This window comes from Pleurodeles waltl, chromosome 10 (assembly GCF_031143425.1).
Source record: "Pleurodeles waltl isolate 20211129_DDA chromosome 10, aPleWal1.hap1.20221129, whole genome shotgun sequence".
NCBI classification, from domain to species: domain Eukaryota; kingdom Metazoa; phylum Chordata; class Amphibia; order Caudata; family Salamandridae; genus Pleurodeles; species Pleurodeles waltl.
This window is the reverse complement of record NC_090449.1, coordinates 329,605,346-329,630,529: the sequence shown is the minus strand read 5'-3', so window position 1 is coordinate 329,630,529 and position 25,184 is coordinate 329,605,346. Positions and strand designations below refer to the sequence as shown.

General features: G+C 48.3%; 21 non-coding genes across 21 annotated transcripts; all 21 read right to left on the bottom strand.

Moving 5' to 3' along the window:
* Positions 1-288: 288 nt before the first annotated feature.
* TRNAV-AAC (transfer RNA valine (anticodon AAC)) lies at positions 289-361 on the bottom strand. The gene has a single exon. It is a non-coding gene; the product is annotated as a tRNA-Val (tRNA).
* Positions 362-1,882: 1,521 nt separating this feature from the next.
* TRNAV-UAC (transfer RNA valine (anticodon UAC)) lies at positions 1,883-1,955 on the bottom strand. The gene has a single exon. It is a non-coding gene; the product is annotated as a tRNA-Val (tRNA).
* Positions 1,956-2,399: 444 nt separating this feature from the next.
* TRNAP-UGG (transfer RNA proline (anticodon UGG)) lies at positions 2,400-2,471 on the bottom strand. The gene has a single exon. It is a non-coding gene; the product is annotated as a tRNA-Pro (tRNA).
* Positions 2,472-3,807: 1,336 nt separating this feature from the next.
* TRNAV-AAC (transfer RNA valine (anticodon AAC)) lies at positions 3,808-3,880 on the bottom strand. Its single transcript has one exon. It is a non-coding gene; the product is annotated as a tRNA-Val (tRNA).
* A 1,521-nt stretch (positions 3,881-5,401) lies between these two features.
* Positions 5,402-5,474, bottom strand: TRNAV-UAC (transfer RNA valine (anticodon UAC)). Its single transcript has one exon. It is a non-coding gene; the product is annotated as a tRNA-Val (tRNA).
* Positions 5,475-5,918: 444 nt separating this feature from the next.
* On the bottom strand, positions 5,919-5,990 carry TRNAP-UGG (transfer RNA proline (anticodon UGG)). Its single transcript has one exon. It is a non-coding gene; the product is annotated as a tRNA-Pro (tRNA).
* A 1,336-nt stretch (positions 5,991-7,326) lies between these two features.
* TRNAV-AAC (transfer RNA valine (anticodon AAC)) lies at positions 7,327-7,399 on the bottom strand. Its single transcript has one exon. It is a non-coding gene; the product is annotated as a tRNA-Val (tRNA).
* Positions 7,400-8,920: 1,521 nt separating this feature from the next.
* Positions 8,921-8,993, bottom strand: TRNAV-UAC (transfer RNA valine (anticodon UAC)). The gene has a single exon. It is a non-coding gene; the product is annotated as a tRNA-Val (tRNA).
* Positions 8,994-9,437: 444 nt separating this feature from the next.
* Positions 9,438-9,509, bottom strand: TRNAP-UGG (transfer RNA proline (anticodon UGG)). The gene has a single exon. It is a non-coding gene; the product is annotated as a tRNA-Pro (tRNA).
* A 1,336-nt stretch (positions 9,510-10,845) lies between these two features.
* On the bottom strand, positions 10,846-10,918 carry TRNAV-AAC (transfer RNA valine (anticodon AAC)). Its single transcript has one exon. It is a non-coding gene; the product is annotated as a tRNA-Val (tRNA).
* Positions 10,919-12,439: 1,521 nt separating this feature from the next.
* TRNAV-UAC (transfer RNA valine (anticodon UAC)) lies at positions 12,440-12,512 on the bottom strand. Its single transcript has one exon. It is a non-coding gene; the product is annotated as a tRNA-Val (tRNA).
* Positions 12,513-12,956: 444 nt separating this feature from the next.
* Positions 12,957-13,028, bottom strand: TRNAP-UGG (transfer RNA proline (anticodon UGG)). Its single transcript has one exon. It is a non-coding gene; the product is annotated as a tRNA-Pro (tRNA).
* A 1,336-nt stretch (positions 13,029-14,364) lies between these two features.
* On the bottom strand, positions 14,365-14,437 carry TRNAV-AAC (transfer RNA valine (anticodon AAC)). The gene has a single exon. It is a non-coding gene; the product is annotated as a tRNA-Val (tRNA).
* A 1,521-nt stretch (positions 14,438-15,958) lies between these two features.
* TRNAV-UAC (transfer RNA valine (anticodon UAC)) lies at positions 15,959-16,031 on the bottom strand. The gene has a single exon. It is a non-coding gene; the product is annotated as a tRNA-Val (tRNA).
* A 444-nt stretch (positions 16,032-16,475) lies between these two features.
* Positions 16,476-16,547, bottom strand: TRNAP-UGG (transfer RNA proline (anticodon UGG)). The gene has a single exon. It is a non-coding gene; the product is annotated as a tRNA-Pro (tRNA).
* A 1,336-nt stretch (positions 16,548-17,883) lies between these two features.
* On the bottom strand, positions 17,884-17,956 carry TRNAV-AAC (transfer RNA valine (anticodon AAC)). Its single transcript has one exon. It is a non-coding gene; the product is annotated as a tRNA-Val (tRNA).
* A 2,038-nt stretch (positions 17,957-19,994) lies between these two features.
* Positions 19,995-20,066, bottom strand: TRNAP-UGG (transfer RNA proline (anticodon UGG)). The gene has a single exon. It is a non-coding gene; the product is annotated as a tRNA-Pro (tRNA).
* A 1,346-nt stretch (positions 20,067-21,412) lies between these two features.
* Positions 21,413-21,485, bottom strand: TRNAV-AAC (transfer RNA valine (anticodon AAC)). Its single transcript has one exon. It is a non-coding gene; the product is annotated as a tRNA-Val (tRNA).
* A 1,521-nt stretch (positions 21,486-23,006) lies between these two features.
* TRNAV-UAC (transfer RNA valine (anticodon UAC)) lies at positions 23,007-23,079 on the bottom strand. The gene has a single exon. It is a non-coding gene; the product is annotated as a tRNA-Val (tRNA).
* A 444-nt stretch (positions 23,080-23,523) lies between these two features.
* Positions 23,524-23,595, bottom strand: TRNAP-UGG (transfer RNA proline (anticodon UGG)). The gene has a single exon. It is a non-coding gene; the product is annotated as a tRNA-Pro (tRNA).
* A 1,336-nt stretch (positions 23,596-24,931) lies between these two features.
* Positions 24,932-25,004, bottom strand: TRNAV-AAC (transfer RNA valine (anticodon AAC)). Its single transcript has one exon. It is a non-coding gene; the product is annotated as a tRNA-Val (tRNA).
* Between the last annotated feature and the right edge of the window lie 180 nt (positions 25,005-25,184).

Here is a 25,184-nt window from a genome sequence, read left to right as displayed (position 1 = left end):
TCTGTGTTTAGGTCTGACTCCTCAGTCTGCACTTGTCGATGCTGCCGCTTGCAATGTTCCTATCAAGGTGACAGGTTTAAAGGCCCCACAATATAACATGGCCAAGAAAAAAAAAAGTAAAAAACAGAATAAGAAACCAGGCACATGCACGACTACGCAAAGATGCAGATAACTTTTTACCGGCCTGCAATAGTAATACAAGTTTTACACAGGTCACAAGTTTTTAAAGGCCATCCCTGAGTGAGACTAAGCTTTTAGGGAGCAAACACAAAAGCAGACACTGCCCATTGTTTCTGCCCGGTCTCGAACCGGGGACCTTTCGCGTGTTAGGCGAATGTGATAACCACTACACTACAGAAACAAGCATGAGGGCTTGACTGAAGGAGCAAAATTCCCCTCATATGTTTGCCCGATTGCCTCTATACTTGATCAGCAGTTGCTCGCAAAGCGAGGAGTAAGTGTGAAAATTGCAGCGTTGTCAGCCAGCAAGCGTACACTCAGATGTACTGAAAAGTCACAGCTGCGGGTAGAGACAAATATCTGATGCCTAAATGCCTGAAACCAGAGCCTGTGAAAGCATCACACAGAGAACACTGAAAGCAAGCAGGAAGGAAGCCAAGGCATGGTGATCCTTTTTTTCTCCTGAGGCTAAAAATATTTTGCACAACAATGCTTTGAGTGGAATGAGGAATCTTCAAGCTTTGTGTATTTTGAGTAAAATTTGTGTGTTTTCTGCTAAAAAGGGTGTGTTGGGGATTTGGACCCGGACACCAACGAGCGAGGGCACAGAAGCACCACTGCTCAGACCCTGCTCCTAGGGTTGAGGGCAGAGAGTGGGCGAATACATCGCAAGGCAAGAAAATGCACATGGTTCTCTCTTCTGCAATATGACTAGAGTCATTTCCATGGTCGTCATCGAACATGACATAAAACGCCTCTATCCTTTAGACCTTTTGGCCCATAATTACAAGAGGATGACTGAGTGAGACGCTCTGCCAAATTTGGCAGCCTCGCACTCAGTCATTTTCAAAATGCAGGGAAGCGCCGTATTTAGTAGAATACAGCGCACCCCTGTGCTTCCCTCTGCGCCAGCTCTAAATTAGCTGCCGAGCACCAACGCAGCCATCCTTGCGCCATGGTACAAGGATGGCTGCGTGGAGGGGGAAATTGTTTTTGTTCAGGAAGGCACACCTTCCTGCACAACAGAAATCTTCAGTGGCGATATGTTCGTGCAGCACACATAGAAAGAGCAAAAATGAGGAGAAATGAAAACATTTCTGCTCGTTTCTCCACTATAACGACACCCATTGTATGGCGCTTGGATTTTGGCGCTGCCACAGATTTACAAAAACTCGTAAAACTGGAGCAGCATCAAAATGCTATGGTGTTGCAGTGGCCCACCCAGAGCAACGCCCATTGCACGCCCCTTCCAGGGAAAGGGCTGCGTGTGAAGGGGCCGTATTTACAAGGTGGTGTTAAGCCACAAAACGTGGTTGAACGGCGTCTTGTAAATACGGCACAGTACATAGTGCCACCGGGGCGTCACTAAAGATGATGTGCCGGTGGCGATAGGGCCTTGTAAGTCTGGCCCTTTCTTTGCTCAAGGTGTATGTTCTTGGTGAAGGTAGGAAAGCCATTTTCGCTCTCATACCTTCCTTCCTTGGCTGGCTTGACCACAGTAGGCCCAGGCTTCAATGGAAAGGTCAAAAAGGGAGCAACTGACTGCCGTAAGGTGTATCGTCTTCTCTTGGTGAGTTGAGACCGATGCCCTTGGAGCGTAGTACCTCACGATGGTGAGGGATAGACACAGCCTCTTTAATTTCAATTTACCTGTCAGGTGAGGTGGTAAATGCAAATAATGTGATAAAGCACAGCAACTTGCTGTTTCTGCCTGGCCTCGAACCAGGGACCTTTCGCGTGTAAGGCGAACGTGATAACCACTACACTACAGAAACAGACATGCCTGCTTATTTGCTTCATGTGGCTATGCATTGGACTGGAACCACTGCACTGGAAACAGACACACCTGCTTTCTTTATGTGGCTATGCTTTGGACTGGAATGCAAGGACTAAGGGACAATATTCATGACGCTCAAAGCTGAGCCTTTCTGACAGGATCTCTTCCTTTGGAAGAAAGGAACTGGGATCACTTTCATTCCAAGAGGTGATTTCAAAACCAGCCCTGCAATTACTTTGGAGAAGCACTGTGCATTTCATGTTCCAACGAGAAGTGCTGCTCCAACACAAAAAAGCAGTTAGAAAGAAATCCCGCACTCCTTCATCATGCCGAACTGCCTCGACACCAGTAGAAAGCATGCAATGCATTCCACCATGGCATCTTACAAGAGTGGAAAGCAGAAATACTCCTGTTTAAAAACAGATCGAACCTATGAAGGCACGGGCTCGTCCGGGATTTGAACCCGGGACCTCTCACACCCAAAGCGAGAATCATACCCCTAGACCAACGAGCCTGCTGCTGCAAAAGCCTTTCAAACATCTTCTGAAGTGTCTTTGTGAAAAAGCAGGGCCACTTGGAGACTCTCCTTCTAAGCGTGCCATAGCAATTGATGTTTTGTGCCAAGGGTTTTTTTTTTGCCTCTAGCAAGGCAAGAGGTAGTCAAGAAGCCCTATGCTAGCAAGCTGAACTGTGGCGCTGATGAGAAAAGCAGACCCTTTCTGGTAGTTGTACGCCTCCGCAGGACCTGGGCCCTTGCACCGTAGACTTCCAGACCAGAAGCACTGAAGGGCCTGCCATCTCTTGCGCCTGAGCCAGAGGAGCATGCCTCTTGTATTCAAGCACAATTGCTCGCTCAGTGCTCGATCAGGCGAGATTTATATGAGTGCCTCACAGGCCTGAAACACTCACCTGGGAGACGCGGGGTGGCTGAATTCCCAGAATGGCCTTCGATAGGAAAATCACCTCCTTTCCTCCCGACTCATTTCAGAATTGGGTGAAAATCGCAAGACAGTGTTCAGGGGTGCATGGGTACTGCCTACTCCCAGCTGCCTCTCTGTCTTCTTCATGTTAATTTCAAGTCACAAGGAGGGACCATTGCCATTCTGCTCCGCCCACCTAACCAGGAAACCCAGGTTGAGCTTGTCTGCCTGTTGTTGTTGCAGGGGCAGTGCCTTCTCTGCCCAAAAGTGGCAGGAGAGCCTCACTTCAAACGATGGAATCAACTGCTTAAGTAGAAACCAGCATGGTAGTTACAGTGATAAGGTGCAGCTCTAACTGAAGGCGTGACTGAGATGCCCCTTCCAGAAATACATGGAATGCTGATTGAGGGCCCAGCCGGAGGGTTGGTGGATTTCTTTTCATATGCTACAGCAGCTTGCAAAGATAGTGTTGTGGGGAGCTGGCTGTGCAAGCAGAGGAAGATTTAAGGGCAGAAAATAGACCTATCAGAAGTGCGATATGAACCCACAACTACATGAGCAAACCAGGATGCTTAGCTTAACTGAAGATCAAGCTCTCTTGAGGCTGCCGCCTTAGACGACTCGGCCATCCTGACAGCTGAGTCTGTGTTTAGGTCTGACTCCTCAGTCTGCACTTGTCGATGCTGCCGCTTGCAATGTTCCTATCAAGGTGACAGGTTTAAAGGCCCCACAATATAACATGGCCAAGAAAAAAAAAAGTAAAAAACAGAATAAGAAACCAGGCACATGCACGACTACGCAAAGATGCAGATAACTTTTTACCGGCCTGCAATAGTAATACAAGTTTTACACAGGTCACAAGTTTTTAAAGGCCATCCCTGAGTGAGACTAAGCTTTTAGGGAGCAAACACAAAAGCAGACACTGCCCATTGTTTCTGCCCGGTCTCGAACCGGGGACCTTTCGCGTGTTAGGCGAACGTGATAACCACTACACTACAGAAACAAGCATGAGGGCTTGACTGAAGGAGCAAAATTCCCCTCATATGTTTGCCCGATTGCCTCTATACTTGATCAGCAGTTGCTCGCAAAGCGAGGAGTAAGTGTGAAAATTGCAGCGTTGTCAGCCAGCAAGCGTACACTCAGATGTACTGAAAAGTCACAGCTGCGGGTAGAGACAAATATCTGATGCCTAAATGCCTGAAACCAGAGCCTGTGAAAGCATCACACAGAGCACACTGAAAGCAAGCAGGAAGGAAGCCAAGGCATGGTGATCCTTTTTTTCTCCTGAGGCTAAAAATATTTTGCACAACAATGCTTTGAGTGGAATGAGGAATCTTCAAGCTTTGTGTATTTTGAGTAAAATTTGTGTGTTTTCTGCTAAAAAGGGTGTGTTGGGGATTTGGACCCGGACACCAACGAGCGAGGGCACAGAAGCACCACTGCTCAGACCCTGCTCCTAGGGTTGAGGGCAGAGAGTGGGCGAATACATCGCAAGGCAAGAAAATGCACATGGTTCTCTCTTCTGCAATATGACTAGAGTCATTTCCATGGTCGTCATCGAACATGACATAAAACGCCTCTATCCTTTAGACCTTTTGGCCCATAATTACAAGAGGATGACTGAGTGAGACGCTCTGCCAAATTTGGCAGCCTCGCACTCAGTCATTTTCAAAATGCAGGGAAGCGCCGTATTTAGTAGAATACAGCGCACCCCTGTGCTTCCCTCTGCGCCAGCTCTAAATTAGCTGCCGAGCACCAACGCAGCCATCCTTGCGCCATGGTACAAGGATGGCTGCGTGGAGGGGGAAATTGTTTTTGTTCAGGAAGGCACACCTTCCTGCACAACAGAAATCTTCAGTGGCGATATGTTCGTGCAGCACACATAGAAAGAGCAAAAATGAGGAGAAATGAAAACATTTCTGCTCGTTTCTCCACTATAACGACACCCATTGTATGGCGCTTGGATTTTGGCGCTGCCACAGATTTACAAAAACTCGTAAAACTGGAGCAGCATCAAAATGCTATGGTGTTGCAGTGGCCCACCCAGAGCAACGCCCATTGCACGCCCCTTCCAGGGAAAGGGCTGCGTGTGAAGGGGCCGTATTTACAAGGTGGTGTTAAGCCACAAAACGTGGTTGAACGGCGTCTTGTAAATACGGCACAGTACATAGTGCCACCGGGGCGTCACTAAAGATGATGTGCCGGTGGCGATAGGGCCTTGTAAGTCTGGCCCTTTCTTTGCTCAAGGTGTATGTTCTTGGTGAAGGTAGGAAAGCCATTTTCGCTCTCATACCTTCCTTCCTTGGCTGGCTTGACCACAGTAGGCCCAGGCTTCAATGGAAAGGTCAAAAAGGGAGCAACTGACTGCCGTAAGGTGTATCGTCTTCTCTTGGTGAGTTGAGACCGATGCCCTTGGAGCGTAGTACCTCACGATGGTGAGGGATAGACACAGCCTCTTTAATTTCAATTTACCTGTCAGGTGAGGTGGTAAATGCAAATAATGTGATAAAGCACAGCAACTTGCTGTTTCTGCCTGGCCTCGAACCAGGGACCTTTCGCGTGTAAGGCGAACGTGATAACCACTACACTACAGAAACAGACATGCCTGCTTATTTGCTTCATGTGGCTATGCATTGGACTGGAACCACTGCACTGGAAACAGACACACCTGCTTTCTTTATGTGGCTATGCTTTGGACTGGAATGCAAGGACTAAGGGACAATATTCATGACGCTCAAAGCTGAGCCTTTCTGACAGGATCTCTTCCTTTGGAAGAAAGGAACTGGGATCACTTTCATTCCAAGAGGTGATTTCAAAACCAGCCCTGCAATTACTTTGGAGAAGCACTGTGCATTTCATGTTCCAACGAGAAGTGCTGCTCCAACACAAAAAAGCAGTTAGAAAGAAATCCCGCACTCCTTCATCATGCCGAACTGCCTCGACACCAGTAGAAAGCATGCAATGCATTCCACCATGGCATCTTACAAGAGTGGAAAGCAGAAATACTCCTGTTTAAAAACAGATCGAACCTATGAAGGAACGGGCTCGTCCGGGATTTGAACCCGGGACCTCTCACACCCAAAGCGAGAATCATACCCCTAGACCAACGAGCCTGCTGCTGCAAAAGCCTTTCAAACATCTTCTGAAGTGTCTTTGTGAAAAAGCAGGGCCACTTGGAGACTCTCCTTCTAAGCGTGCCATAGCAATTGATGTTTTGTGCCAAGGGTTTTTTTTTTGCCTCTAGCAAGGCAAGAGGTAGTCAAGAAGCCCTATGCTAGCAAGCTGAACTGTGGCGCTGATGAGAAAAGCAGACCCTTTCTGGTAGTTGTACGCCTCCGCAGGACCTGGGCCTTTGCACCGTAGACTTCCAGACCAGAAGCACTGAAGGGCCTGCCATCTCTTGCGCCTGAGCCAGAGGAGCATGCCTCTTGTATTCAAGCACAATTGCTCGCTCAGTGCTCGATCAGGCGAGATTTATATGAGTGCCTCACAGGCCTGAAACACTCACCTGGGAGACGCGGGGTGGCTGAATTCCCAGAATGGCCTTCGATAGGAAAATCACCTCCTTTCCTCCCGACTCATTTCAGAATTGGGTGAAAATCGCAAGACAGTGTTCAGGGGTGCATGGGTACTGCCTACTCCCAGCTGCCTCTCTGTCTTCTTCATGTTAATTTCAAGTCACAAGGAGGGACCATTGCCATTCTGCTCCGCCCACCTAACCAGGAAACCCAGGTTGAGCTTGTCTGCCTGTTGTTGTTGCAGGGGCAGTGCCTTCTCTGCCCAAAAGTGGCAGGAGAGCCTCACTTCAAACGATGGAATCAACTGCTTAAGTAGAAACCAGCATGGTAGTTACAGTGATAAGGTGCAGCTCTAACAGAAGGCGTGACTGAGATGCCCCTTCCAGAAATACATGGAATGCTGATTGAGGGCCCAGCCGGAGGGTTGGTGGATTTCTTTTCATATGCTACAGCAGCTTGCAAAGATAGTGTTGTGGGGAGCTGGCTGTGCAAGCAGAGGAAGATTTAAGGGCAGAAAATAGACCTATCAGAAGTGCGATATGAACCCACAACTACATGAGCAAACCAGGATGCTTAGCTTAACTGAAGATCAAGCTCTCTTGAGGCTGCCGCCTTAGACCACTCGGCCATCCTGACAGCTGAGTCTGTGTTTAGGTCTGACTCCTCAGTCTGCACTTGTCGATGCTGCCGCTTGCAATGTTCCTATCAAGGTGACAGGTTTAAAGGCCCCACAATATAACATGGCCAAGAAAAAAAAAAGTAAAAAACAGAATAAGAAACCAGGCACATGCACGACTACGCAAAGATGCAGATAACTTTTTACCGGCCTGCAATAGTAATACAAGTTTTACACAGGTCACAAGTTTTTAAAGGCCATCCCTGAGTGAGACTAAGCTTTTAGGGAGCAAACACAAAAGCAGACACTGCCCATTGTTTCTGCCCGGTCTCGAACCGGGGACCTTTCGCGTGTTAGGCGAACGTGATAACCACTACACTACAGAAACAAGCATGAGGGCTTGACTGAAGGAGCAAAATTCCCCTCATATGTTTGCCCGATTGCCTCTATACTTGATCAGCAGTTGCTCGCAAAGCGAGGAGTAAGTGTGAAAATTGCAGCGTTGTCAGCCAGCAAGCGTACACTCAGATGTACTGAAAAGTCACAGCTGCGGGTAGAGACAAATATCTGATGCCTAAATGCCTGAAACCAGAGCCTGTGAAAGCATCACACAGAGCACACTGAAAGCAAGCAGGAAGGAAGCCAAGGCATGGTGATCCTTTTTTTCTCCTGAGGCTAAAAATATTTTGCACAACAATGCTTTGAGTGGAATGAGGAATCTTCAAGCTTTGTGTATTTTGAGTAAAATTTGTGTGTTTTCTGCTAAAAAGGGTGTGTTGGGGATTTGGACCCGGACACCAACGAGCGAGGGCACAGAAGCACCACTGCTCAGACCCTGCTCCTAGGGTTGAGGGCAGAGAGTGGGCGAATACATCGCAAGGCAAGAAAATGCACATGGTTCTCTCTTCTGCAATATGACTAGAGTCATTTCCATGGTCGTCATCGAACATGACATAAAACGCCTCTATCCTTTAGACCTTTTGGCCCATAATTACAAGAGGATGACTGAGTGAGACGCTCTGCCAAATTTGGCAGCCTCGCACTCAGTCATTTTCAAAATGCAGGGAAGCGCCGTATTTAGTAGAATACAGCGCACCCCTGTGCTTCCCTCTGCGCCAGCTCTAAATTAGCTGCCGAGCACCAACGCAGCCATCCTTGCGCCATGGTACAAGGATGGCTGCGTGGAGGGGGAAATTGTTTTTGTTCAGGAAGGCACACCTTCCTGCACAACAGAAATCTTCAGTGGCGATATGTTCGTGCAGCACACATAGAAAGAGCAAAAATGAGGAGAAATGAAAACATTTCTGCTCGTTTCTCCACTATAACGACACCCATTGTATGGCGCTTGGATTTTGGCGCTGCCACAGATTTACAAAAACTCGTAAAACTGGAGCAGCATCAAAATGCTATGGTGTTGCAGTGGCCCACCCAGAGCAACGCCCATTGCACGCCCCTTCCAGGGAAAGGGCTGCGTGTGAAGGGGCCGTATTTACAAGGTGGTGTTAAGCCACAAAACGTGGTTGAACGGCGTCTTGTAAATACGGCACAGTACATAGTGCCACCGGGGCGTCACTAAAGATGATGTGCCGGTGGCGATAGGGCCTTGTAAGTCTGGCCCTTTCTTTGCTCAAGGTGTATGTTCTTGGTGAAGGTAGGAAAGCCATTTTCGCTCTCATACCTTCCTTCCTTGGCTGGCTTGACCACAGTAGGCCAGGGCTTCAATGGAAAGGTCAAAAAGGGAGCAACTGACTGCCGTAAGGTGTATCGTCTTCTCTTGGTGAGTTGAGACCGATGCCCTTGGAGCGTAGTACCTCACGATGGTGAGGGATAGACACAGCCTCTTTAATTTCAATTTACCTGTCAGGTGAGGTGGTAAATGCAAATAATGTGATAAAGCACAGCAACTTGCTGTTTCTGCCTGGCCTCGAACCAGGGACCTTTCGCGTGTAAGGCGAACGTGATAACCACTACACTACAGAAACAGACATGCCTGCTTATTTGCTTCATGTGGCTATGCATTGGACTGGAACCACTGCACTGGAAACAGACACACCTGCTTTCTTTATGTGGCTATGCTTTGGACTGGAATGCAAGGACTAAGGGACAATATTCATGACGCTCAAAGCTGAGCCTTTCTGACAGGATCTCTTCCTTTGGAAGAAAGGAACTGGGATCACTTTCATTCCAAGAGGTGATTTCAAAACCAGCCCTGCAATTACTTTGGAGAAGCACTGTGCATTTCATGTTCCAACGAGAAGTGCTGCTCCAACACAAAAAAGCAGTTAGAAAGAAATCCCGCACTCCTTCATCATGCCGAACTGCCTCGACACCAGTAGAAAGCATGCAATGCATTCCACCATGGCATCTTACAAGAGTGGAAAGCAGAAATACTCCTGTTTAAAAACAGATCGAACCTATGAAGGCACGGGCTCGTCCGGGATTTGAACCCGGGACCTCTCACACCCAAAGCGAGAATCATACCCCTAGACCAACGAGCCTGCTGCTGCAAAAGCCTTTCAAACATCTTCTGAAGTGTCTTTGTGAAAAAGCAGGGCCACTTGGAGACTCTCCTTCTAAGCGTGCCATAGCAATTGATGTTTTGTGCCAAGGGGTTTTTTTTTGCCTCTAGCAAGGCAAGAGGTAGTCAAGAAGCCCTATGCTAGCAAGCTGAACTGTGGCGCTGATGAGAAAAGCAGACCCTTTCTGGTAGTTGTACGCCTCCGCAGGACCTGGGCCCTTGCACCGTAGACTTCCAGACCAGAAGCACTGAAGGGCCTGCCATCTCTTGCGCCTGAGCCAGAGGAGCATGCCTCTTGTATTCAAGCACAATTGCTCGCTCAGTGCTCGATCAGGCGAGATTTATATGAGTGCCTCACAGGCCTGAAACACTCACCTGGGAGACGCGGGGTGGCTGAATTCCCAGAATGGCCTTCGATAGGAAAATCACCTCCTTTCCTCCCGACTCATTTCAGAATTGGGTGAAAATCGCAAGACAGTGTTCAGGGGTGCATGGGTACTGCCTACTCCCAGCTGCCTCTCTGTCTTCTTCATGTTAATTTCAAGTCACAAGGAGGGACCATTGCCATTCTGCTCCGCCCACCTAACCAGGAAACCCAGGTTGAGCTTGTCTGCCTGTTGTTGTTGCAGGGGCAGTGCCTTCTCTGCCCAAAAGTGGCAGGAGAGCCTCACTTCAAACGATGGAATCAACTGCTTAAGTAGAAACCAGCATGGTAGTTACAGTGATAAGGTGCAGCTCTAACAGAAGGCGTGACTGAGATGCCCCTTCCAGAAATACATGGAATGCTGATTGAGGGCCCAGCCGGAGGGTTGGTGGATTTCTTTTCATATGCTACAGCAGCTTGCAAAGATAGTGATGTGGGGAGCTGGCTGTGCAAGCAGAGGAAGATTTAAGGGCAGAAAATAGACCTATCAGAAGTGCGATATGAACCCACAACTACATGAGCAAACCAGGATGCTTAGCTTAACTGAAGATCAAGCTCTCTTGAGGCTGCCGCCTTAGACCACTCGGCCATCCTGACAGCTGAGTCTGTGTTTAGGTCTGACTCCTCAGTCTGCACTTGTCGATGCTGCCGCTTGCAATGTTCCTATCAAGGTGACAGGTTTAAAGGCCCCACAATATAACATGGCCAAGAAAAAAAAAAGTAAAAAACAGAATAAGAAACCAGGCACATGCACGACTACGCAAAGATGCAGATAACTTTTTACCGGCCTGCAATAGTAATACAAGTTTTACACAGGTCACAAGTTTTTAAAGGCCATCCCTGAGTGAGACTAAGCTTTTAGGGAGCAAACACAAAAGCAGACACTGCCCATTGTTTCTGCCCGGTCTCGAACCGGGGACCTTTCGCGTGTTAGGCGAACGTGATAACCACTACACTACAGAAACAAGCATGAGGGCTTGACTGAAGGAGCAAAATTCCCCTCATATGTTTGCCCGATTGCCTCTATACTTGATCAGCAGTTGCTCGCAAAGCGAGGAGTAAGTGTGAAAATTGCAGCGTTGTCAGCCAGCAAGCGTACACTCAGATGTACTGAAAAGTCACAGCTGCGGGTAGAGACAAATATCTGATGCCTAAATGCCTGAAACCAGAGCCTGTGAAAGCATCACACAGAGCACACTGAAAGCAAGCAGGAAGGAAGCCAAGGCATGGTGATCCTTTTTTTCTCCTGAGGCTAAAAATATTTTGCACAACAATGCTTTGAGTGGAATGAGGAATCTTCAAGCTTTGTGTATTTTGAGTAAAATTTGTGTGTTTTCTGCTAAAAAGGGTGTGTTGGGGATTTGGACCCGGACACCAACGAGCGAGGGCACAGAAGCACCACTGCTCAGACCCTGCTCCTAGGGTTGAGGGCAGAGAGTGGGCGAATACATCGCAAGGCAAGAAAATGCACATGGTTCTCTCTTCTGCAATATGACTAGAGTCATTTCCATGGTCGTCATCGAACATGACATAAAACGCCTCTATCCTTTAGACCTTTTGGCCCATAATTACAAGAGGATGACTGAGTGAGACGCTCTGCCAAATTTGGCAGCCTCGCACTCAGTCATTTTCAAAATGCAGGGAAGCGCCGTATTTAGTAGAATACAGCGCACCCCTGTGCTTCCCTCTGCGCCAGCTCTAAATTAGCTGCCGAGCACCAACGCAGCCATCCTTGCGCCATGGTACAAGGATGGCTGCGTGGAGGGGGAAATTGTTTTTGTTCAGGAAGGCACACCTTCCTGCACAACAGAAATCTTCAGTGGCGATATGTTCGTGCAGCACACATAGAAAGAGCAAAAATGAGGAGAAATGAAAACATTTCTGCTCGTTTCTCCACTATAACGACACCCATTGTATGGCGCTTGGATTTTGGCGCTGCCACAGATTTACAAAAACTCGTAAAACTGGAGCAGCATCAAAATGCTATGGTGTTGCAGTGGCCCACCCAGAGCAACGCCCATTGCACGCCCCTTCCAGGGAAAGGGCTGCGTGTGAAGGGGCCGTATTTACAAGGTGGTGTTAAGCCACAAAACGTGGTTGAACGGCGTCTTGTAAATACGGCACAGTACATAGTGCCACCGGGGCGTCACTAAAGATGATGTGCCGGTGGCGATAGGGCCTTGTAAGTCTGGCCCTTTCTTTGCTCAAGGTGTATGTTCTTGGTGAAGGTAGGAAAGCCATTTTCGCTCTCATACCTTCCTTCCTTGGCTGGCTTGACCACAGTAGGCCCAGGCTTCAATGGAAAGGTCAAAAAGGGAGCAACTGACTGCCGTAAGGTGTATCGTCTTCTCTTGGTGAGTTGAGACCGATGCCCTTGGAGCGTAGTACCTCACGATGGTGAGGGATAGACACAGCCTCTTTAATTTCAATTTACCTGTCAGGTGAGGTGGTAAATGCAAATAATGTGATAAAGCACAGCAACTTGCTGTTTCTGCCTGGCCTCGAACCAGGGACCTTTCGCGTGTAAGGCGAACGTGATAACCACTACACTACAGAAACAGACATGCCTGCTTATTTGCTTCATGTGGCTATGCATTGGACTGGAACCACTGCACTGGAAACAGACACACCTGCTTTCTTTATGTGGCTATGCTTTGGACTGGAATGCAAGGACTAAGGGACAATATTCATGACGCTCAAAGCTGAGCCTTTCTGACAGGATCTCTTCCTTTGGAAGAAAGGAACTGGGATCACTTTCATTCCAAGAGGTGATTTCAAAACCAGCCCTGCAATTACTTTGGAGAAGCACTGTGCATTTCATGTTCCAACGAGAAGTGCTGCTCCAACACAAAAAAGCAGTTAGAAAGAAATCCCGCACTCCTTCATCATGCCGAACTGCCTCGACACCAGTAGAAAGCATGCAATGCATTCCACCATGGCATCTTACAAGAGTGGAAAGCAGAAATACTCCTGTTTAAAAACAGATCGAACCTATGAAGGCACGGGCTCGTCCGGGATTTGAACCCGGGACCTCTCACACCCAAAGCGAGAATCATACCCCTAGACCAACGAGCCTGCTGCTGCAAAAGCCTTTCAAACATCTTCTGAAGTGTCTTTGTGAAAAAGCAGGGCCACTTGGAGACTCTCCTTCTAAGCGTGCCATAGCAATTGATGTTTTGTGCCAAGGGTTTTTTTTTTGCCTCTAGCAAGGCAAGAGGTAGTCAAGAAGCCCTATGCTAGCAAGCTGAACTGTGGCGCTGATGAGAAAAGCAGACCCTTTCTGGTAGTTGTACGCCTCCGCAGGACCTGGGCCCTTGCACCGTAGACTTCCAGACCAGAAGCACTGAAGGGCCTGCCATCTCTTGCGCCTGAGCCAGAGGAGCATGCCTCTTGTATTCAAGCACAATTGCTCGCTCAGTGCTCGATCAGGCGAGATTTATATGAGTGCCTCACAGGCCTGAAACACTCACCTGGGAGACGCGGGGTGGCTGAATTCCCAGAATGGCCTTCGATAGGAAAATCACCTCCTTTCCTCCCGACTCATTTCAGAATTGGGTGAAAATCGCAAGACAGTGTTCAGGGGTGCATGGGTACTGCCTACTCCCAGCTGCCTCTCTGTCTTCTTCATGTTAATTTCAAGTCACAAGGAGGGACCATTGCCATTCTGCTCCGCCCACCTAACCAGGAAACCCAGGTTGAGCTTGTCTGCCTGTTGTTGTTGCAGGGGCAGTGCCTTCTCTGCCCAAAAGTGGCAGGAGAGCCTCACTTCAAACGATGGAATCAACTGCTTAAGTAGAAACCAGCATGGTAGTTACAGTGATAAGGTGCAGCTCTAACAGAAGGCGTGACTGAGATGCCCCTTCCAGAAATACATGGAATGCTGATTGAGGGCCCAGCCGGAGGGTTGGTGGATTTCTTTTCATATGCTACAGCAGCTTGCAAAGATAGTGTTGTGGGGAGCTGGCTGTGCAAGCAGAGGAAGATTTAAGGGCAGAAAATAGACCTATCAGAAGTGCGATATGAACCCACAACTACATGAGCAAACCAGGATGCTTAGCTTAACTGAAGATCAAGCTCTCTTGAGGCTGCCGCCTTAGACCACTCGGCCATCCTGACAGCTGAGTCTGTGTTTAGGTCTGACTCCTCAGTCTGCACTTGTCGATGCTGCCGCTTGCAATGTTCCTATCAAGGTGACAGGTTTAAAGGCCCCACAATATAACATGGCCAAGAAAAAAAAAAGTAAAAAACAGAATAAGAAACCAGGCACATGCACGACTACGCAAAGATGCAGATAACTTTTTACCGGCCTGCAATAGTAATACAAGTTTTACACAGGTCACAAGTTTTTAAAGGCCATCCCTGAGTGAGACTAAGCTTTTAGGGAGCAAACACAAAAGCAGACACTGCCCATTGTTTCTGCCCGGTCTCGAACCGGGGACCTTTCGCGTGTTAGGCGAACGTGATAACCACTACACTACAGAAACAAGCATGAGGGCTTGACTGAAGGAGCAAAATTCCCCTCATATGTTTGCCCGATTGCCTCTATACTTGATCAGCAGTTGCTCGCAAAGCGAGGAGTAAGTGTGAAAATTGCAGCGTTGTCAGCCAGCAAGCGTACACTCAGATGTACTGAAAAGTCACAGCTGCGGGTAGAGACAAATATCTGATGCCTAAATGCCTGAAACCAGAGCCTGTGAAAGCATCACACAGAGCACACTGAAAGCAAGCAGGAAGGAAGCCAAGGCATGGTGATCCTTTTTTTCTCCTGAGGCTAAAAATATTTTGCACAACAATGCTTTGAGTGGAATGAGGAATCTTCAAGCTTTGTGTATTTTGAGTAAAATTTGTGTGTTTTCTGCTAAAAAGGGTGTGTTGGGGATTTGGACCCGGACACCAACGAGCGAGGGCACAGAAGCACCACTGCTCAGACCCTGCTCCTAGGGTTGAGGGCAGAGAGTGGGCGAATACATCGCAAGGCAAGAAAATGCACATGGTTCTCTCTTCTGCAATATGACTAGAGTCATTTCCATGGTCGTCATCGAACATGACATAAAACGCCTCTATCCTTTAGACCTTTTGGCCCATAATTACAAGAGGATGACTGAGTGAGACGCTCTGCCAAATTTGGCAGCCTCGCACTCAGTCATTTTCAAAATGCAGGGAAGCGCCGTATTTAGTAGAATACAGCGCACCCCTGTGCTTCCCTCTGCGCCAGCTCTAAATTAGCTGCCGAGCACCAACGCAGCCATCCTTGCGCCATGGTACAAGGATGGCTGCGTGGAGGGGGAAATTGTTTTTGTTCAGGAAGGCACACCTTCCTGCACAACAGAAATCTTCAGTGGCGATATGTTCGTGCAGCACACATAGAAAGAGCAAAAATGAGGAGAAATGAAAACATTTCTGCTCGTTTCTCCACTATAACGACACCCATCGTATGGCGCTTGGATTTTGGCGCTGCCACAGGTTTACAAAAACTCGTAAAACTGGAGCAGCATCAAAATGCTATGGTGTTGCAGTGGCCCACCCAGAGCAACGCCCATTGCACGCCCCTTCCAGGGAAAGGGCTGCGTGTGAAGGGGCCGTATTTACAAGGTGGTGTTAAGCCACAAAACGTGGTTGAACGGCGTCTTGTAAATACGGCACAGTACATAGTGCCACCGGGGCGTCACTAAAGATGATGTGCCGGTGGCGATAGGGCCTTGTAAGTCTGGCCCTTTCTTTGCTCAAGGTGTATGTTCTTGGTGAAGGTAGGAAAGCCATTTTCGCTCTCATACCTTCCTTCCTTGGCTGGCTTGACCACAGTAGGCCCAGGCTTCAATGGAAAGGTCAAAAAGGGAGCAACTGACTGCCGTAAGGTGTATCGTCTTCTCTTGGTGAGTTGAGACCGATGCCCTTGGAGCGTAGTACCTCACGATGGTGAGGGATAGACACAGCCTCTTTAATTTCAATTTACCTGTCAGGTGAGGTGGTAAATGCAAATAATGTGATAAAGCACAGCAACTTGCTGTTTCTGCCTGGCCTCGAACCAGGGACCTTTCGCGTGTAAGGCGAACGTGATAACCACTACACTACAGAAACAGACATGCCTGCTTATTTGCTTCATGTGGCTATGCATTGGACTGGAACCACTGCACTGGAAACAGACACACCTGCTTTCTTTATGTGGCTATGCTTTGGACTGGAATGCAAGGACTAAGGGACAATATTCATGACGCTCAAAGCTGAGCCTTTCTGACAGGATCTCTTCCTTTGGAAGAAAGGAACTGGGATCACTTTCATTCCAAGAGGTGATTTCAAAACCAGCCCTGCAATTACTTTGGAGAAGCACTGTGCATTTCATGTTCCAACGAGAAGTGCTGCTCCAACACAAAAAAGCAGTTAGAAAGAAATCCCGCACTCCTTCATCATGCCGAACTGCCTCGACACCAGTAGAAAGCATGCAATGCATTCCACCATGGCATCTTACAAGAGTGGAAAGCAGAAATACTCCTGTTTAAAAACAGATCAAACCTATGAAGGCACGGGCTCGTCCGGGATTTGAACCCGGGACCTCTCACACCCAAAGCGAGAATCATACCCCTAGACCAACGAGCCTGCTGCTGCAAAAGCCTTTCAAACATCTTCTGAAGTGTCTTTGTGAAAAAGCAGGGCCACTTGGAGACTCTCCTTCTAAGCGTGCCATAGCAATTGATGTTTTGTGCCAAGGGTTTTTTTTTTGCCTCTAGCAAGGCAAGAGGTAGTCAAGAAGCCCTATGCTAGCAAGCTGAACTGTGGCGCTGATGAGAAAAGCAGACCCTTTCTGGTAGTTGTACGCCTCCGCAGGACCTGGGCCCTTGCACCGTAGACTTCCAGACCAGAAGCACTGAAAGGCCTGCCATCTCTTGCGCCTGAGCCAGAGGAGCATGCCTCTTGTATTCAAGCACAATTGCTCGCTCAGTGCTCGATCAGGCGAGATTTATATGAGTGCCTCACAGGCCTGAAACACTCACCTGGGAGACGCGGGGTGGCTGAATTCCCAGAATGGCCTTCGATAGGAAAATCACCTCCTTTCCTCCCGACTCATTTCAGAATTGGGTGAAAATCGCAAGACAGTGTTCAGGGGTGCATGGGTACTGCCTACTCCCAGCTGCCTCTCTGTCTTCTTCATGTTAATTTCAAGTCACAAGGAGGGACCATTGCCATTCTGCTCCGCCCACCTAACCAGGAAACCCAGGTTGAGCTTGTCTGCCTGTTGTTGTTGCAGGGGCAGTGCCTTCTCTGCCCAAAAGTGGCAGGAGAGCCTCACTTCAAACGATGGAATCAACTGCTTAAGTAGAAACCAGCATGGTAGTTACAGTGATAAGGTGCAGCTCTAACAGAAGGCGTGACTGAGATGCCCCTTCCAGAAATACATGGACTGCTGATTGAGGGCCCAGCCGGAGGGTTGGTGGATTTCTTTTCATATGCTACAGCAGCTTGCAAAGATAGTGTTGTGGGGAGCTGGCTGTGCAAGCAGAGGAAGATTTAAGGGCAGAAAATAGACCTATCAGAAGTGCGATATGAACCCACAACTACATGAGCAAACCAGGATGCTTAGCTTAACTGAAGATCAAGCTCTCTTGAGGCTGCCGCCTTAGACCACTCGGCCATCCTGACAGCTGAGTCTGTGTTTAGGTCTGACTCCTCAGTCTGCACTTGTCGATGCTGCCGCTTGCAATGTTCCTATCAAGGTGACAGGTTTAAAGGCCCCACAATATAACATGGCCAAGAAAAAAAAAAGTAAAAAACAGAATAAGAAACCAGGCACATGCACGACTACGCAAAGATGCAGATAACTTTTTACCGGCCTGCAATAGTAATACAAGTTTTACACAGGTCACAAGTTTTTAAAGGCCATCCCTGAGTGAGACTAAGCTTTTAGGGAGCAAACACAAAAGCAGACACTGCCCATTGTTTCTGCCCGGTCTCGAACCGGGGACCTTTCGCGTGTTAGGCGAACGTGATAACCACTACACTACAGAAACAAGCATGAGGGCTTGACTGAAGGAGCAAAATTCCCCTCATATGTTTGCCCGATTGCCTCTATACTTGATCAGCAGTTGCTCGCAAAGCGAGGAGTAAGTGTGAAAATTGCAGCGTTGTCAGCCAGCAAGCGTACACTCAGATGTACTGAAAAGTCACAGCTGCGGGTAGAGACAAATATCTGATGCCTAAATGCCTGAAACCAGAGCCTGTGAAAGCATCACACAGAGCACACTGAAAGCAAGCAGGAAGGAAGCCAAGGCATGGTGATCCTTTTTTTCTCCTGAGGCTAAAAATATTTTGCACAACAATGCTTTGAGTGGAATGAGGAATCTTCAAGCTTTGTGTATTTTGAGTAAAATTTGTGTGTTTTCTGCTAAAAAGGGTGTGTTGGGGATTTGGACCCGGACACCAACGAGCGAGGGCACAGAAGCACCACTGCTCAGACCCTGCTCCTAGGGTTGAGGGCAGAGAGTGGGCGAATACATCGCAAGGCAAGAAAATGCACATGGTTCTCTCTTCTGCAATATGACTAGAGTCATTTCCATGGTCGTCATCGAACATGACATAAAACGCCTCTATCCTTTAGACCTTTTGGCCCATAATTACAAGAGGATGACTGAGTGAGACGCTCTGCCAAATTTGGCAGCCTCGCACTCAGTCATTTTCAAAATGCAGGGAAGCGCCGTATTTAGTAGAATACAGCGCACCCCTGTGCTTCCCTCTGCGCCAGCTCTAAATTAGCTGCCGAGCACCAACGCAGCCATCCTTGCGCCATGGTACAAGGATGGCTGCGTGGAGGGGGAAATTGTTTTTGTTCAGGAAGGCACACCTTCCTGCACAACAGAAATCTTCAGTGGCGATATGTTCGTGCAGCACACATAGAAAGAGCAAAAATGAGGAGAAATGAAAACATTTCTGCTCGTTTCTCCACTATAACGACACCCATTGTATGGCGCTTGGATTTTGGCGCTGCCACAGATTTACAAAAACTCGTAAAACTGGAGCAGCATCAAAATGCTATGGTGTTGCAGTGGCCCACCCAGAGCAACGCCCATTGCACGCCCCTTCCAGGGAAAGGGCTGCGTGTGAAGGGGCCGTATTTACAAGGTGGTGTTAAGCCACAAAACGTGGTTGAACGGCGTCTTGTAAATACGGCACAGTACATAGTGCCACCGGGGCGTCACTAAAGATGATGTGCCGGTGGCGATAGGGCCTTGTAAGTCTGGCCCTTTCTTTGCTCAAGGTGTATGTTCTTGGTGAAGGTAGGAAAGCCATTTTCGCTCTCATACCTTCCTTCCTTGGCTGGCTTGACCACAGTAGGCCCAGGCTTCAATGGAAAGGTCAAAAAGGGAGCAACTGACTGCCGTAAGGTGTATCGTCTTCTCTTGGTGAGTTGAGACCGATGCCCTTGGAGCGTAGTACCTCACGATGGTGAGGGATAGACACAGCCTCTTTAATTTCAATTTACCTGTCAGGTGAGGTGGTAAATGCAAATAATGTGATAAAGCACAGCAACTTGCTGTTTCTGCCTGGCCTCGAACCGGGGACCTTTCGCGTGTAAGGCAAACGTGATAACCACTACACTACAGAAACAGACATGCCTGCTTATTTGCTTCATGTGGCTATGCATTGGACTGGAACCACTGCACTGGAAACAGACACACCTGCTTTCTTTATGTGGCTATGCTTTGGACTGGAATGCAAGGACTAAGGGACAATATTCATGACGCTCAAAGCTGAGCCTTTCTGACAGGATCTCTTCCTTTGGAAGAAAGGAACTGGGATCACTTTCATTCCAAGAGGTGATTTCAAAACCAGCCCTGCAATTACTTTGGAGAAGCACTGTGCATTTCATGTTCCAACGAGAAGTGCTGCTCCAACACAAAAAAGCAGTTAGAAAGAAATCCCGCACTCCTTCATCATGCCGAACTGCCTCGACACCAGTAGAAAGCATGCAATGCATTCCACCATGGCATCTTACAAGAGTGGAAAGCAGAAATACTCCTGTTTAAAAACAGATCGAACCTATGAAGGCACGGGCTCGTCCGGGATTTGAACCCGGGACCTCTCACACCCAAAGCGAGAATCATACCCCTAGACCAACGAGCCTGCTGCTGCAAAAGCCTTTCAAACATCTTCTGAAGTGTCTTTGTGAAAAAGCAGGGCCACTTGGAGACTCTCCTTCTAAGCGTGCCATAGCAATTGATGTTTTGTGCCAAGGGTTTTTTTTTTGCCTCTAGCAAGGCAAGAGGTAGTCAAGAAGCCCTATGCTAGCAAGCTGAACTGTGGCGCTGATGAGAAAAGCAGACCCTTTCTGGTAGTTGTACGCCTCCGCAGGACCTGGGCCCTTGCACCGTAGACTTCCAGACCAGAAGCACTGAAGGGCCTGCCATCTCTTGCGCCTGAGCCAGAGGAGCATGCCTCTTGTATTCAAGCACAATTGCTTGCTCAGTGCTCGATCAGGCTCGATCAGGCGAGATTTATATGAGTGCCTCACAGGCCTGAAACACTCACCTGGGAGACGCGGGGTGGCTGAATTCCCAGAATGGCCTTCGATAGGAAAATCACCTCCTTTCCTCCCGACTCATTTCAGAATTGGGTGAAAATCGCAAGACAGTGTTCAGGGGTGCATGGGTACTGCCTACTCCCAGCTGCCTCTCTGTCTTCTTCATGTTAATTTCAAGTCACAAGGAGGGACCATTGCCATTCTGCTCCGCCCACCTAACCAGGAAACCCAGGTTGAGCTTGTCTGCCTGTTGTTGTTGCAGGGGCAGTGCCTTCTCTGCCCAAAAGTGGCAGGAGAGCCTCACTTCAAACGATGGAATCAACTGCTTAAGTAGAAACCAGCATGGTAGTTACAGTGATAAGGTGCAGCTCTAACTGAAGGCGTGACTGAGATGCCCCTTCCAGAAATACATGGAATGCTGATTGAGGGCCCAGCCGGAGGGTTGGTGGATTTCTTTTCATATGCTACAGCAGCTTGCAAAGATAGTGTTGTGGGGAGCTGGCTGTGCAAGCAGAGGAAGATTTAAGGGCAGAAAATAGACCTATCAGAAGTGCGATATGAACCCACAACTACATGAGCAAACCAGGATGCTTAGCTTAACTGAAGATCAAGCTCTCTTGAGGCTGCCGCCTTAGACCACTCGGCCATCCTGACAGCTGAGTCTGTGTTTAGGTCTGACTCCTCAGTCTGCACTTGTCGATGCTGCCGCTTGCAATGTTCCTATCAAGGTGACAGGTTTAAAGGCCCCACAATATAACATGGCCAAGAAAAAAAAAAGTAAAAAACAGAATAAGAAACCAGGCACATGCACGACTACGCAAAGATGCAGATAACTTTTTACCGGCCTGCAATAGTAATACAAGTTTTACACAGGTCACAAGTTTTTAAAGGCCATCCCTGAGTGAGACTAAGCTTTTAGGGAGCAAACACAAAAGCAGACACTGCCCATTGTTTCTGCCCGGTCTCGAACCGGGGACCTTTCGCGTGTTAGGCGAACGTGATAACCACTACACTACAGAAACAAGCATGAGGGCTTGACTGAAGGAGCAAAATTCCCCTCATATGTTTGCCCGATTGCCTCTATACTTGATCAGCAGTTGCTCGCAAAGCGAGGAGTAAGTGTGAAAATTGCAGCGTTGTCAGCCAGCAAGCGTACACTCAGATGTACTGAAAAGTCACAGCTGCGGGTAGAGACAAATATCTGATGCCTAAATGCCTGAAACCAGAGCCTGTGAAAGCATCACACAGAGCACACTGAAAGCAAGCAGGAAGGAAGCCAAGGCATGGTGATCCTTTTTTTCTCCTGAGGCTAAAAATATTTTGCACAACAATGCTTTGAGTGGAATGAGGAATCTTCAAGCTTTGTGTATTTTGAGTAAAATTTGTGTGTTTTCTGCTAAAAAGGGTGTGTTGGGGATTTGGACCCGGACACCAACGAGCGAGGGCACAGAAGCACCACTGCTCAGACCCTGCTCCTAGGGTTGAGGGCAGAGAGTGGGCGAATACATCGCAAGGCAAGAAAATGCACATGGTTCTCTCTTCTGCAATATGACTAGAGTCATTTCCATGGTCGTCATCGAACATGACATAAAACGCCTCTATCCTTTAGACCTTTTGGCCCATAATTACAAGAGGATGACTGAGTGAGACGCTCTGCCAAATTTGGCAGCCTCGCACTCAGTCATTTTCAAAATGCAGGGAAGCGCCGTATTTAGTAGAATACAGCGCACCCCTGTGCTTCCCTCTGCGCCAGCTCTAAATTAGCTGCCGAGCACCAACGCAGCCATCCTTGCGCCATGGTACAAGGATGGCTGCGTGGAGGGGGAAATTGTTTTTGTTCAGGAAGGCACACCTTCCTGCACAACAGAAATCTTCAGTGGCGATATGTTCGTGCAGCACACATAGAAAGAGCAAAAATGAGGAGAAATGAAAACATTTCTGCTCGTTTCTCCACTATAACGACACCCATTGTATGGCGCTTGGATTTTGGCGCTGCCACAGATTTACAAAAACTCGTAAAACTGGAGCAGCATCAAAATGCTATGGTGTTGCAGTGGCCCACCCAGAGCAACGCCCATTGCACGCCCCTTCCAGGGAAAGGGCTGCGTGTGAAGGGGCCGTATTTACAAGGTGGTGTTAAGCCACAAAACGTGGTTGAACGGCGTCTTGTAAATACGGCACAGTACATAGTGCCACCGGGGCGTCACTAAAGATGATGTGCCGGTGGCGATAGGGCCTTGTAAGTCTGGCCCTTTCTTTGCTCAAGGTGTATGTTCTTGGTGAAGGTAGGAAAGCCATTTTCGCTCTCATACCTTCCTTCCTTGGCTGGCTTGACCACAGTAGGCCCAGGCTTCAATGGAAAGGTCAAAAAGGGAGCAACTGACTGCCGTAAGGTGTATCGTCTTCTCTTGGTGAGTTGAGACCGATGCCCTTGGAGCGTAGTACCTCATGATGGTGAGGGATAGACACAGCCTCTTTAATTTCAATTTACCTGTCAGGTGAGGTGGTAAATGCAAATAATGTGATAAAGCACAGCAACTTGCTGTTTCTGCCTGGCCTCGAACCAGGGACCTTTCGCGTGTAAGGCGAACGTGATAACCACTACACTACAGAAACAGACATGCCTGCTTATTTGCTTCATGTGGCTATGCATTGGACTGGAACCACTGCACTGGAAACAGACACACCTGCTTTCTTTATGTGGCTATGCTTTGGACTGGAATGCAAGGACTAAGGGACAATATTCATGACGCTCAAAGCTGAGCCTTTCTGACAGGATCTCTTCCTTTGGAAGAAAGGAACTGGGATCACTTTCATTCCAAGAGGTGATTTCAAAACCAGCCCTGCAATTACTTTGGAGAAGCACTGTGCATTTCATGTTCCAACGAGAAGTGCTGCTCCAACACAAAAAAGCAGTTAGAAAGAAATCCCGCACTCCTTCATCATGCCGAACTGCCTCGACACCAGTAGAAAGCATGCAATGCATTCCACCATGGCATCTTACAAGAGTGGAAAGCAGAAATACTCCTGTTTAAAAACAGATCGAACCTATGAAGGCACGGGCTCGTCCGGGATTTGAACCCGGGACCTTTCACACCCAAAGCGAGAATCATACCCCTAGACCAACGAGCCTGCTGCTGCAAAAGCCTTTCAAACATTTTCTGAAGTGTCTTTGTGAAAAAGCAGGGCCACTTGGAGACTCTCCTTCTAAGCGTGCCATAGCAATTGATGTTTTGTGCCAAGGGGTTTTTTTTTGCCTCTAGCAAGGCAAGAGGTAGTCAAGAAGCCCTATGCTAGCAAGCTGAACTGTGGCGCTGATGAGAAAAGCAGACCCTTTCTGGTAGTTGTACGCCTCCGCAGGACCTGGGCCCTTGCACCGTAGACTTCCAGACCAGAAGCACTGAAGGGCCTGCCATCTCTTGCGCCTGAGCCAGAGGAGCATGCCTCTTGTATTCAAGCACAATTGCTCGCTCAGTGCTCGATCAGGCGAGATTTATATGAGTGCCTCACAGGCCTGAAACACTCACCTGGGAGACGCGGGGTGGCTGAATTCCCAGAATGGCCTTCGATAGGAAAATCACCTCCTTTCCTCCCGACTCATTTCAGAATTGGGTGAAAATCGCAAGACAGTGTTCAGGGGTGCATGGGTACTGCCTACTCCCAGCTGCCTCTCTGTCTTCTTCATGTTAATTTCAAGTCACAAGGAGGGACCATTGCCATTCTGCTCCGCCCACCTAACCAGGAAACCCAGGTTGAGCTTGTCTGCCTGTTGTTGTTGCAGGGGCAGTGCCTTCTCTGCCCAAAAGTGGCAGGAGAGCCTCACTTCAAACGATGGAATCAACTGCTTAAGTAGAAACCAGCATGGTAGTTACAGTGATAAGGTGCAGCTCTAACAGAAGGCGTGACTGAGATGCCCCTTCCAGAAATACATGGAATGCTGATTGAGGGCCCAGCCGGAGGGTTGGTGGATTTCTTTTCATATGCTACAGCAGCTTGCAAAGATAGTGTTGTGGGGAGCTGGCTGTGCAAGCAGAGGAAGATTTAAGGGCAGAAAATAGACCTATCAGAAGTGCGATATGAACCCACAACTACATGAGCAAACCAGGATGCTTAGCTTAACTGAAGATCAAGCTCTCTTGAGGCTGCCGCCTTAGACCACTCGGCCATCCTGACAGCTGAGTCTGTGTTTAGGTCTGACTCCTCAGTCTGCACTTGTCGATGCTGCCGCTTGCAATGTTCCTATCAAGGTGACAGGTTTAAAGGCCCCACAATATAACATGGCCAAGAAAAAAAAAAGTAAAAAACAGAATAAGAAACCAGGCACATGCACGACTACGCAAAGATGCAGATAACTTTTTACCGGCCTGCAATAGTAATACAAGTTTTACACAGGTCACAAGTTTTTAAAGGCCATCCCTGAGTGAGACTAAGCTTTTAGGGAGCAAACACAAAAGCAGACACTGCCCATTGTTTCTGCCCGGTCTCGAACCGGGGACCTTTCGCGTGTTAGGCGAACGTGATAACCACTACACTACAGAAACAAGCATGAGGGCTTGACTGAAGGAGCAAAATTCCCCTCATATGTTTGCCCGATTGCCTCTATACTTGATCAGCAGTTGCTCGCAAAGCGAGGAGTAAGTGTGAAAATTGCAGCGTTGTCAGCCAGCAAGCGTACACTCAGATGTACTGAAAAGTCACAGCTGCGGGTAGAGACAAATATC